General features: G+C 35.0%; 1 long non-coding RNA gene across 6 annotated transcripts in view; it reads left to right on the forward strand.

Annotated features, from left to right (window-relative positions):
• The window catches only part of LOC102151182, a 143,842-nt gene that overhangs the window by 12,774 nt on the left and 117,783 nt on the right, over nucleotides 1-13,285 (forward strand). For all 6 annotated transcript variants that reach the window (XR_005356682.1, XR_005356685.1, XR_005356687.1 and 3 more), the window contains 2 exons: nucleotides 9,930-10,050; nucleotides 11,059-11,161. This is a non-coding gene — a long non-coding RNA (uncharacterized LOC102151182). The remainder of the gene's footprint in view (nucleotides 1-9,929; nucleotides 10,051-11,058; nucleotides 11,162-13,285) is intronic.

The following is a 13,285-nucleotide window of genomic DNA, read 5'->3' on the forward strand; positions in this document are numbered from 1 at the left end:
CCCGATGGTATTCCCTTAAGGCTTCTTGAAGAGATAATCATCATTCCAAATTTGATGATTATCTTTTTGCCTTTTACGCATTTTCTTTGACATGTCAAAAAACTTGACATAACGATTTGTCCTTTTAAATAAATTTTAAAATGTTGGACCTGTGAAGACTGTTGGAACATTTATAGTCTAATCACCTGTGAGTGGTCATGTTTCTCTGCTTTCTGTCCTCATCTGTGAATTTGTGGATGGATCTACATGCTCTTTGGTGTCCTTCTAGCCATAATTAAAGTTTTTTTGATTACCTCTTATTTTGCTTATGAAATAAAATAAAACAAATAAAAGGCAAAGGCCCAGAGAAGTTTAAGTAACTTACCCAAGACCATATAGTAAATCCAGAGCCATGAATAAAACTCAGTTCTCCTGACTTCCATTCAAAACACTCTTTTCTTCAGTCCACATTGTCATCTTTGGGTACTGGCTGACTGACCACTGTGGTAGCCTGTGATTAAAGACCATCTACAGGCTTATATAACTTGGTGACTGTGAATGCAGGAGAGGGTTCTCTTAGACTATTTTTTTCTGTGGGGAAAAACACTGAAGCCTTATCAGCCTGAAAGCTGCTTACAGAATGAGAAGGCTATATGTGTCCTACAGAGCCTGTGATTTTCTTCTTTATTTTCTGGACTTCCCTGGAAAAAATGGTAGTTTGGGTACAATAAAACTGTCTGTAGGTTTCTTACCCTGGAGTCAGTTTTCTGATCTCTTCATGGCATCTGTTCTGGGGAAAATAGGAATGGACACAAATATAAGTGTCTCTTTACATATACATGTATCTATTTTTTCGGTATATTTTGACAGTTAAGACTGACAAATCGCTTTTTTTTTTTTGTAGCTTATGCGATGGTCAGATCACAAACGACTTTCTGTTTGAAAGTGAGTTTGTTTCTTGTTTCTATTTAGCAACCAACTTACCAGAGCACTAAAGTGAGAATAGCACAAATAGAATAATGTGGAAACACGTTTTTAAAATCTCTGGAGAAAAACCCTTTTCTAAAAATGGCAACCTAGAATTACATGCATGTACATTCTCTTTCAGGTTTTTACTCTAACAAATTTAATTCATTCTTCGTTGAGATGAGTAAGCTTGAGTCATAATATTCACACAGTGCCATGCCTCGCCTATGAAAAAATATCAATATAACTAGAGATGGAGTTAATGTATCCTATTGTAAAACTATCTTCTCCCAAATCTCTTGCCTCAAGACCAGAAACTTGGCTTAACAAATATTTGCTTCCTTCTATAAATATGTACTAGGAAACTTGCGATAGTAGTAATCATTCTTTTAAGGGAAGGTGAAGCTACTAATAGTAGCTTTGTCAGTGCTATAAACATTCTCAGGGTAGTTGTGTTTTAACAAGCAAACCAGGTAACATATTTTTCTCTATTTTAGGTCAATTATCATGTATTCAGCAGCTTCTAGTAGGAAATTTTCCCTAGCATGTTAGTTTGGGGAGGAGAGAACCAATGTAATCAGATATCAACATTCAGTACACTTTTTATTTAGCATTGTTTTATTTGCTCACACTCACTAAATATGATTTCTTTCATTTCTGTACCTTTTCTGTCTGGAGAGAGAGCTCTGTGTGTGTATATATATATGTGTGTGTGTGTGTGTGTGTGTGCGCGCGCACGCGTGCGCGCACGCGTTTGTCTGCCTGCCTGCCTATAAATATTTCAAAGGCATTTCTTGTCTAGTTGAAAGTTCTGGTGAACATCTGTAATGTGTAATATAAGGAATTTTCTACACTGGTTAGATAGCCCTTGTTGCTCTAGCAGGTTGGTGAAACTCAACAGAAAAGGTGTAGGTAGAGGAAATTAGCCCCTAACTTATTTTCTTTGTGACTATAATATGAATCTGGGCAGTAGTGGTGAGAATATAGATTAAACACCAAACCAGCAATGCTAAAACCAGAGATGCCAGTGAGACACAACAGTCTATAGTCCATATATAACATTTTATTTTCTTAGTTCTGTATCTCCTTGAAGAAAGGTGATGTGTTATTTACAGAAACATCCAAATATGGAAAAAACAGTATAGATGTATGTATTTATAAAACATATGTATACTACCAGGATTCAAGATTATAGTTACTTAAATATCTGCAGTGTTTCTTCTCAGTCCTTAATGACTTCACTTTAGACTGAGTTGAGATTATTTCAAAACTAGCATTGGCTGTGTATTTTCTATTGACATAACCAATACACAATACACAATTTCCTGATGTGATCTCAGAATTTTTCTGTGGGCAAAACGGTGATTTTTCTTTTAATGTTAGATATGCATGTTGTAAAATTTTGTTCATGGCCTGTTTTGACATCCCAGCCATTTAGGATTTTGCCATTATTTGATTCTTATGAGAATTTTGTTATGCTTATTGTTCTTGAGGTATGGATAGTTAACACCTATTTATTAAGTTCGTGCCACGCTTACTGCATATGAGGTAGATAAAAGCATAGTCATTGCCCTTTAGGGGATAATTATTGATACAGTCTTTTGCCAATAATGAACAGATTATATTCTCTTAATATATTTGTGATTTTTAAAAATATTTCTACATGAAGACTTTAAGAGAAAAAGAAAGTATATTTAATTTTCTTTTTATTTTTAAGATTTTATTTATTTATTCATGAGAGAGAGAGAGAGAGAGGCAGAGACACAGGCAGAGGGAGAAGCAGGCTCCATGCAAGGAGCCCGATGCGGGACTCGATCCCGGGACCCTGGGGTCATGCCCCGGGCTGAAGGCAGGCGCTAAACCTCTGAGCCACCCGGGCTGCCCTATATTTAATTTTCTATTGCTGTTATTTACCTTTTGAAAAAATTCTTAGAATTATAATTTAGAATTGGGGCACCTGCATGGCCCAGTAGGTTAAACATCTGCCATCAGCTCGGGTTATGATCCTAGTGTCCTGGGATTAAGCCCCACATTGGCCTCCCTGCTCAGCAGGAAGCATGCTTCTCCCTCTCCTGCTGCTCCCCCTGCTTGTACTCTCTAACTCTTGTTCTCTCTCAAATAAGTAAATAAATAAAATCTTTAAAAAAATTATAATTTGGGATCACCTAAAATGATATTACTGTGGTATCATGAATAAATAGGATGTGGCATTTGCTAACTTTAAATCATTTAAAAAAATGTTTTATTTATTTGAGAGAAAGAGCATGAGCTGGGGGGAGGAGCAGGTTTTTTAAAATAATTTTTTTAAAAGAATATAAGATCTAAGAATTTTTCTTAGTACTCTATTTTGCTTAAGTATGCCAATCTAATTATCTCTCTGTAAATAAAAACTAATTGTGGGTACCTGGGTAGCTCAGTCTGTTGGCATCTTCTTTCCATGTGGTCATGATCCCGGAGCCCTGGGATTGAGCTCCGTATCGGGCTCTCTGCTGAGAAGGGAGTCTGCTTCTCTCTCTGCCCGTCACCCTGCTCATGATCTCTCTCTCTCAAATAAATAAATATAATCTTTAAAAAAATTTTTAAAAAAGAATTGCATAACTTTCTGAAAAGCAGCCTTTGTGCTATTTTTTAGCAAGAAGCAGGTTCATTTTTAAAAAATAAACTACAAAGTATATTTAAGTTAAAGGAACTACACTAAGTATGAAGGCAAAACATTTTTCATAAATATTTAGGAAAATACTTTTTTGGTCTTCACATTAGCTTTGTTGGTAATATCATGGAATTTTAGCTTTGAAAATGTTTTAATAGCATTACACCTGAACATTTTTTATAGCTCACCAAAGTTTATTAAAAGATGCTAAGAATAATTACCATTTGCCTGTCTCACAAGAAGTGGATTGTTGATATATTTGCCAACAAATTTGGCCAATGTAGATAGCTGTTTTTGATAAATGGATTAACAAAAATACCCTTATCCTCTGTATAATAATTACAGTCTTTTTGGACTTAATTATGTAGTTTCTTCTCTCTCTTTATATGTCAATGTAGGTATAAATTTCAGTTTATAAGTATTGCAATAAACAGTTGAAGTATAATTTGTATGTTGTGTAGAGTTTGCATGAGATAACAAAGTCCTTTTGAATTTTGGGGATTGATTGGGTTTTGCATTGTTTATATATATATTTCTCAAAACATACAAATTTTAAAATAAGTCCCCTTTATTTGAGTTACACTTTTTCTTTTTTTTAAGATTTTATTTGTTTTATTCATGAGAGAGAGAGAGAGAGAGAGAGAGGCAGAGACACAGGCAGAGGGAGAAGTAGGCTCCATGCAGGGAGCCTGACGTGGGACTCAATCCGGGGTCTCCAGGATCAGGCTCTGGGCTGAAGGCGGCGCTAAACCGCTGAGCCACCTGGACTGCCCATAAGTTACACTTTGGAGATGTGTATTTTATAAGACTCATATTTTAAAAAAAGACAAAAAAACACATCAGTAATATCTGGTAGAGGATTATGGTGGATTGTGCTATACTATTAAAGTCAGTCTCATGTTAGTCTAAGTTGTAAAGGTAGTTGTCTTAGACTGGCTAGAACTTAGTGACCTGAAAGAATAAGAGAGTGGTATTACAGAGCTTTGAAAGCAACATACGGACTGATCTGTGACAGAGCCAAAAGTCACCAAGATCCTATTTATATTTCAGTTTTGACAGATAGTTTTAAAATTCTGAAAGTCCTGCGTCATATAGTAAGGAACTAGCCGAGGCTGTATTTTTATATATGTAGTGTGTATGATGGAGAGTTTTGTTCTTACATCAACTTACCTAATAGTTGTCCTCCCCAAGAGAAGTGTATAATATTCTTAATTTATGAATTTTACTTTTTATATAAATAATAAAATACTCTTATTATATGCTAAGCATATTTCATATATTATTTAATCCGTTTATGTAAAATGTAAAATTCTCATTTTGCTGGTGAAGAATTTGAGGCTCAAATGTGGTTAAGTAATTTGCTCAGTCAAGTCACATAGAAGATGAGTAACACAGCAAGGATTTGAAGTAAAGTATGTGTCATTCCAGAGCCCATTCCTGATCTATGCTGATTTCACTTTTTCATATCAAGCAACTGATTATATTACCTTTTGATTATAGGTCAAATTGTGTTCTCACAGGCACATAAAAAAGCATAGAGCAACTCTTTTGCAAGACAAAGGAAATCTATATAATTTCATGTTTTTTTTCATGTCCTGGTAGCTATTGGATAATATTCTGTTTGATTATGTGCTGCTGTTGTATGTATAAATGGTACTATCCAAATGAAACTCTGTCCTTAAAATTTTTTGGCACTAGGTTGACTTAGCTATTGAATAGCAAGAAAATTTATTATTTCTGACTTGCAGTCTTTCTTCAGAATGTTTTTCTCTTTAGTGACTTCTAAGGGAAAAAAAAGTCCTGGTTTCCCTTAGTAGATATATTATTTTGCTAGGGCTGCTATAGCAAAGTGCCATGAACAGGGTAGTTTAAGTACCAGTAGTTTAAGACAACTGTCGTTGTCTAGTTCTGGAGGCTGGAATTCCAAGATTAAGGTGTCATCAGGGTTAATTCCTTCCATGGCTATGAGGAAGATAATCTATTACAGGCTTGTCTCTGAGCTTGTGGTGGTTTGTTGGTAATCTTTGGTATATCTTATAGGATGCATCGTCCTGCCCTGCCTTCATCTTCATGTGGTGATCTCTGTGTGTGTGTTTCTGTCTTTGTGTCCAAATTTTCTTTTATAAAAACACCAGTCATAATTGGATTAGAATCTACCCTAATGACCTCATCTAAAGTTGATCATCTGTAAAGACCATCTTTCTAAATAAGGTCACATTCACAGGTACTCAGAGTTTGGATTTTGGTATATTTTTGTATATTTTGAGGGGACACAATTCAACTCATAACAATAAGCAATCTTTTCTGAGATGATAGATTTTAAAACTCTTTAGTATTTTTTTTTAAAGATTTTATTTATTTGAGAGAGAAAGCAAGAGACAGAGCATGAACAGAAGGGAGGGGCAGAGAGAGAAGCAGGCTGCCCACTGAGCAGGAAGCCTGATGTGGGGCTCGATCCCAGGACCCTGAGATCACAACCCAAGCCAAAGGCAGATGCCCAACTGATTGAGCCACCCAGGTGCCCCTTCAGTAGCGGTTATATACATAATTTGTAGTTGATCAATATATTGGTGTAATTATATGCACGGATACCCATAAATGAGTCATGTCTGAATATTTGTGTTGGAATAGGACTGATTTTGCTCTAATATCCTTGTAAAAAACTGTAGAAAGAACAGATTGGAGACCCATTTAGGAAGGCTTTCAATAAATAATATCAGTTATCACAATGTATACCACAGATAATGAGCTTTTGATGTTTCATATACAAAATCAGCCTAGTTGGTGGTATGAAGTTGGGATTTAGATATTCAGAACAAGAAGATGCTACAGAAACAGAGAGGACATGGGTTTAGGTTCTGATGTAGGAATGAGTATTTTATGTATAGTGGGCCATGGTGGTGAAGAGGAGGCTTTGGGTCAATTATGTTGTAAAGGAATCTCTGGCCATTTTGGGTGAATGCCAGTTTTAAGTTTCAAGGAATTGCTGTAGGATTTATTTTTAATTTTACCTTGTAGAGAATGTGAAATATTAACAAGAAGAAAAACATGACCTGTATCCCCACTACCCAGAGCTAGTTTTTATTCATATTTTGACATCTTGATATAATTCTTATGAAATTCCTGCCATGCTTTTTGATTGAGATTATACCATATAAACAGTTTTCTAAAATAAATCAGCACCTACAGTCTCTAAATATCTATCTGAATTTGAGACCCATTGGGTAATAGACCTAATGATCATTGATGATGAATGGGGTCATCATAATTCCATAAACTATTAGGTCAAGACAGTTTTGTCTCGTGATTTAGTCCTTTGCCTTCAGTCTTGTCCTTCACACTACTGCCAGGATCTTTTTAATGATGACATCACTCTCCTGGCTTACCTCCTTCAGTCAGACAAAGGTCCAGCTTTTTAGCATAATAGGCATCTTTGTGAACTTTCTCAGACCTCTTTCTTCTCATTTGCTACTCTCCAAAAAACTTCCTGAAGTTTTCAGAATATTGTGTACCCTTTTGAACCTCTATAATTGTTCACCTTTCCCCTCCATTGAGACTGTCCATTTTCTTTTTGTCCTCCTGTCCAGCAGCTGCTGATTTTTTAATATTTCACATGACATTTCCCTCTCTAAAGGCTTTATTCTAAGCCAATTTCCCTTTCTTTTAGTTTCTGTAGTACTTTCTAGAAAACTTGCTATAAATTGATTACAGGGTATCTCGTGACTATTTTCCATCTTTTTCTTGTTTTTTTCTTTTTTTTTTTTTTACAAAGTTTTTACTTAAAACTATTAAATATTAGTAATATTAGTTTCAGGTATACAGTAGAATGATCCAAAACTTCCATATAACACCTGGTGCTCATCACATTAAGTGCATTCCTTAATTTCCATCACCTATTTAAGTCCTCCCACTAACTTACCCCCCCCCCCCCATAACCATCAGTTCTTTGTAGTTAAAGAGTCTGTTTCTTGGTTTGTTCCTCTCTTTTTCTCCTTCACTTTTCATTCTTTTTTTATGAATGACTAATATTCCATTATATATATAAATATATATACACACACATATATATTCCACATTTTTTTTTTTTTTTAGTGTCAAATTTTTGTTTAAATTCTGGTTGGTTAACATATAGTGTGATACTAGTTTCAGGAGTAGAATTTAGTGATTCATCACTTAACCTGTTGCACTCAGCACTCATCACAAGTGCTTTCCTTAGTACTTTTCACTCATTTAATTCATCCCCTGCATCCACCTCCCCTCCAGCAACTCTCAGTTCTGTATGGTTAAGAGTCTGTTTTATGGTTTGCCTCTCTCTTTTTTCCTCCTATGTTCATCTGTTTCATTTCTTAAATTCCACATTAGTGAAATCATATGGTATTTGTCTTTCTCTGACTGATTTTACTTAGCATAATATACTCTAGCTCAATCCACATTGTTGCAAATGGTAAGATTTCATTCTGTTTGATGGCTGAGTAATGATACTCCATTGTATGTATGTATGATGTATGTATGTATATATATATGTATACCACATATATGTATATATATATCTCACAACTCTTTTTTTTTTATCTATTTATCAGTCAATGGATGATTGGGTTCTTTCCATAATTTGGCTATTGTTGGTAATGCTGCTGTGAACATTGGGGTACATGTGTCCCTTCAAATGACTATTTTTGTATCCTTTGGGTAAATACCTAGTAATGCAATTGCTGGACCATTGGTTGGTTCTGTTTTTAACTTTTTAAGGAGCCTCCATCTTGTTTTCCAGAATGGCTGCACCAGTTTGCATTCCCAAAAACTGTGTAAGACGGTTCCCCTTTCTGCATCCTTGCCAAAGTCTCTTGATCCTGTGTTGTTCATTTTAGCCATTCTGAGATGGTGTGAGGTGGTATCTCATTGTAGTTGATTTCTCTTTCCTTGATGATGAGTGATGTTGAGCAGTTTTTTCTGTGTTAGCCTTCTGTATGGCTTCTTTGGAGAAATGTCTGTCCATGTCTTCTACCCATTTCTTAAATGGATCATTTGCTCTTTGGGTGTTGAGTTTGTTAAGTTCTTTACAGATTTTGGATACTATTTATCAGATAAGTCATTTGCAAATATCTTCTCCCATTCCACAGCTTGCCTTTTAGCTCTGTTGATTGTTTCCTTCTCTGTGCACAAGGTTTTTATCTTAATGAAGTCCTAATAGTTCATTTTTGCTTTTGTTTCCCTTGCCTCAGGAGATGTATCTAGGCCAATGTTAAAGAGATTGCTGCCTGTGTTCTGTAGGATTTTGATGGTTTCCTGTCTCACATTTAGGTCTTTCATCCATTTTGAATTTATTTTTGTGTATGGTGTGAGAAAGTGGTCTAGTTTCATTCTTCTGCATGTTGCTGCCCAACTATTTGTCGAAAAGACTGTCTTTTTCCCCATTGGATATTCTTTTCTGCTTTGTTGAAGATTAGTTGACCATAGAATTGAGGATCCTTTTTCTGGGTTCTATGTTCTGTTCCATTGATCTATGTGTCTGTTTTTGTGCCAGTACCATGCTGTCTTGATCACTACAGCTTTGTGATATAACTTGTATTGTGATGGCTCCAGCTTTGCTTTTGTTTTTCAAGATTGCTTGGCTATCTGGGGTCTTTTGTGGTTCTATACAAATTTTAGGATTGTTTGCTCAAGCACGGTGAAAAATGCCGGTGGTATTTTGATAGAGATTGCATTAAATGTGTAGATTGCTTTGGGTAATATGGACATTTTAGCAATATTTTTTCTTCCAATCCGTGAGCATAGAATGTCTTTCCTTTTTTGTATGTGTGTGTGTCGTCTTCAATTTCTTTCATCAGGGTTTCATAGTTTTCACAGTACACTATCTTTGCCTTTCTTACTACAATGAATTGCTTAATGGCAAGGAGCATGTGTTATTTATGCCAGTATCTGTGGCACTTAGTATGGTACCTAGTAGGTATTTGAGGAAAACATCTGCTGAATAAATTATCTTTTCATCTAATACTGTCCTGCCAGTAATAGTGAATATAGCTAGAATAAGTGATAATTTTTAGAGTGACAAATAAGGGAGTAAGATGACTAGTTCATTTCAATTTATAAAACACTTATCAAGCATTTACAATTTGTGAGTTATCAGTTGGGCATTGTGGAAATGGGAAACTAAAATGAAGAGGAACTTTAAGAGTTTGCAACCTAGTGGAGGACTTCCAATTTTGGTGAGTTGGTTGGGAATTATGGTAAGAAACACAGTGAAGAATTGTTAAGGGGAATGACCCATTAAAGCAATTGTGACTGGAGACATTTGTGTAGTGCCTTTATATTAACAAAGTTTATTTGTTTACAGGTGGCAGTGGGCAACATCATGGGTTGTAGCAGATGTTCTCAACATTTCTTTTGAAACTTCTTTATATTGCCTTGCAAGAGGAGCCCTAGAGCCTCATCCCTGGGGTAGCTACTATGCTCTGGTATGATGCTGTGCTGTTCTATTTCATCCTTCCTGTTCTAGCAGAGGATCTAGGTTAGAATTTAGTGGTTTCTTATTGCAGACAATTATGTAGAACTGGAAGTGGAATGTTTGAATTATACTGATATTGTGATTTCTTTGAGATTGTTTATTATGCCTTATTATTCTTATACTTGTTCACAGAACCCCCAAATAGTGAGTGCCTAACTCATCATAGATACTTAGCATTGTGATTTTGTTTGAATTGTATCTAGTTGTAAACAGTTCCTTACTGATTTTTAATAGATGTTAATCTAATTTTTATTCTTTTAATTGATAAAGAAGCACATAACATCATCTTTACTTCTACTTAGAAAAACTATGTCTTCAGGTAATGTTTAACCAGTTTCTCAACTCTTATGTAGGAGATTCAGCTGGCAACCCATAAAATTCTATTTCAGGAATATTTAATTATAAACCTCTGTCTATATTAGCATGAATAAACACTGTAGCTAGTAATGAAAGTATTTTTCTTCATACAAAATAGTATTTTTCAGAATTCTGGGAAATGTCAAAGCAATTTTGGCTGTAGTCATGCTGCATTTAATGTTATTGAGAATGTTGCTAACATTAACAAAAATATTCCGTAATTTCCTCAGTTATTGCTACTGGTGATGAGGGATGTAAAGTTGGCATGCTTTCATGTTTTGAGCATTTTCATTATACACTTTTGATTTTACATGTCAGAAGCGATCTTTGTTTTAGGTAAGATAGCTGAGAACATTTTTACTTAGGGATGGAGGTCAGGCTCTATTTGTATTTTTAGGCCAGTGCCTTATAGAATATAATGAATGTATCAGAGTAAAAACATGTACAGTTTTGTATGTAAGTATTATAGCATTTATGTATTTCTTTGACCTTATTTTTAGTTCATTAAAACATAGTGATTTGGGACCAAGGCATAGATTTCATTTCGGTGTTAATAATTTTATTTTATTTTCTGTGACCACTGGTAACACTCATCTTGCAGATGTAAGCTGTTGTCCACCAGGGAGCTTTGGCAAGAGAATTGGCCAGATCACCAACTTCATCTCCACTGTAGAAAAACAACTTGAAGCTCATCTCTGTTGAAGGTGAGTTAGTATCATCTTCACACAGGAGAGATCATGCTAGTGTTATTTGATGTTTTCAGGGTTATCAAGTGGAAGTTTGGTTTAAACTTTGTTTTATGGGATATTGAACCATCATATTTTATTACTTGAGTGTAAAGATTCACACAGAAATCATCAACCTGACAATAAAAAGGGATGGAAGTAACAATTTGGTGTTTATGATACTCCTAGAAGTAGTTTGAATTCCCTCCCTCCCTCCTTCCTTCCTTTTAAATGTTTATTTTTAAGTAATCACTGTACCCAGTATGGGGCTCAAACTCATGACCCTGAGATCAAGAGTCACATGCTCTCCCAAGTGAGCCAGCCAGGTGCCCCAATTTGGGTATTCTTTCTCACCTCCATTCTTGTTTCCAGATAATACATGCTAGCCAAGTTATAATTCATGACTTTTATTTGAATGAATATTGGCTAGAGCAGAATCACATATGTTATATATTTATTTAAAAATATATTATGGATTTCAGGAAATTTCATATAACTGCAATGCCAATATAAAGATACTGTTTTCAAAATCATTATTTGTTCTTTGAAATAGTAGTCTTTATTAATGCTGGCCACAGGCTTGCTGTCTTGGAGACATAGTGGATCACTGTACATGTTTAGTATTATTACAAGAAGTAGTGGGGTATCTAATAGCAATCCACAGTTCAGTATCATTTAATGCATATTTCTTAATCATCACTTCATTTTACTGTGCTAATTTGTGACTTGACCCAGCCCTACCTAATCATGAGATATGTGTATATATGAGTGTGTGTGTGTTTCTATAACATTACATATAAGTGACTTGATACAGTTCCAGATGTTGCTTTGGTCCTCTTTATTCAAGTTGTTTTTACTTGAATCATCTTCATTGTCAGGTTGTTGAAGTCAGTTTCCTTTTATAGCCCTACTTATTGGTATTCTCCTTTTTTAAAAATGTTATTGTTATCTTTTAATTTTTCTTCTTTTGGGGCATAAAAACATTCCGAGGTTAAAGACTAGTGGGGCTATTGCTCACTGACTTCAAAAGGAAGGTCTAGCTGTAGGGAGGAGAGCTTTATAGGTATGATGTTCCATTATAACTAGCCTTAGCTATACTAAATGGTTTGTATGAGGCCATGAAATAAAAAAAGGAATAATGTGGCACTGTGTTTGGAGAAAAAGTTTGTACAATTTTCTTTTCCTCAAAAAAGCTCTAATATTTCTGTAGTAAGATTGGGCTTTCCCTTCCCATGCCTTATAAGTAATTATTAAATATAATGCAGTGTGTCTTTAAAAATCTTGTTTCTTGAAAACATTATTTTAAGTTGACGTGTCTTAGTATTATTTTTACATTAAGCCTTAAACATTTTTAGTTGGACTAGACTTTGGAAATTTCTTTAGCATTATAGTGCATTAGGTTATTTAGTGTTTAAACTTGAGTTTGTCTTAACTAGAATAATTTCTATTGTAGTTATTATGATAAAATACTACTTGTTGAGTAATTATAATTCTAATTGTTATTAACATTAGTAAAATTAATTAAAATTAATTTGCTCAGCTCTATTCTGAGTATTTTTTATATGTCGTTATATCTTTACAAGAGTTATATGGGGTAGGAATAATAATCCTAGGTTTATACACAAGGAAACTAAGACTCAGGGTTCAATGATTTGCATAAGGTTGGTAACTGACCCAGACTTTAAACTATCTGACCTCAGAGATTCTGTTCAAAGCTCCTGTTTATAATTTGGTGTTAAGCTGCATGAAAGGCTTATGTATGTCACTTGAGAATGGGCTATTTCACTTCTGAGGCAGTCTGGTTAGTTCACATATATTTTGTACTACTTACTGAGGTACACCAAACTGTATCTGGCAGAAACATTTGCTTTTGTGACTTTATGTGGACATAACTTTTTAAAAGGAGATTTCTTGATTTATGTTAGAGATAGAGCATGTGTGTGCACTGGGGCAGGGCAGGGGGAGGGGCAGAGAGAGTCTCAAGCTGACTCTGTGCTAAAGGTAGAGCCCCATAGGGGGCTTGATCTCACAACTTGGAGATCACAATCTGAGCTGAAACCAAGAGTTGGATGCTCATTCTGCTGTGCCACCCAGGTACCCTAA

The sequence above is a fragment of the Canis lupus genome, chromosome 3 (genome assembly GCF_011100685.1).
Source record: "Canis lupus familiaris isolate Mischka breed German Shepherd chromosome 3, alternate assembly UU_Cfam_GSD_1.0, whole genome shotgun sequence".
NCBI lineage: Eukaryota > Metazoa > Chordata > Mammalia > Carnivora > Canidae > Canis > Canis lupus.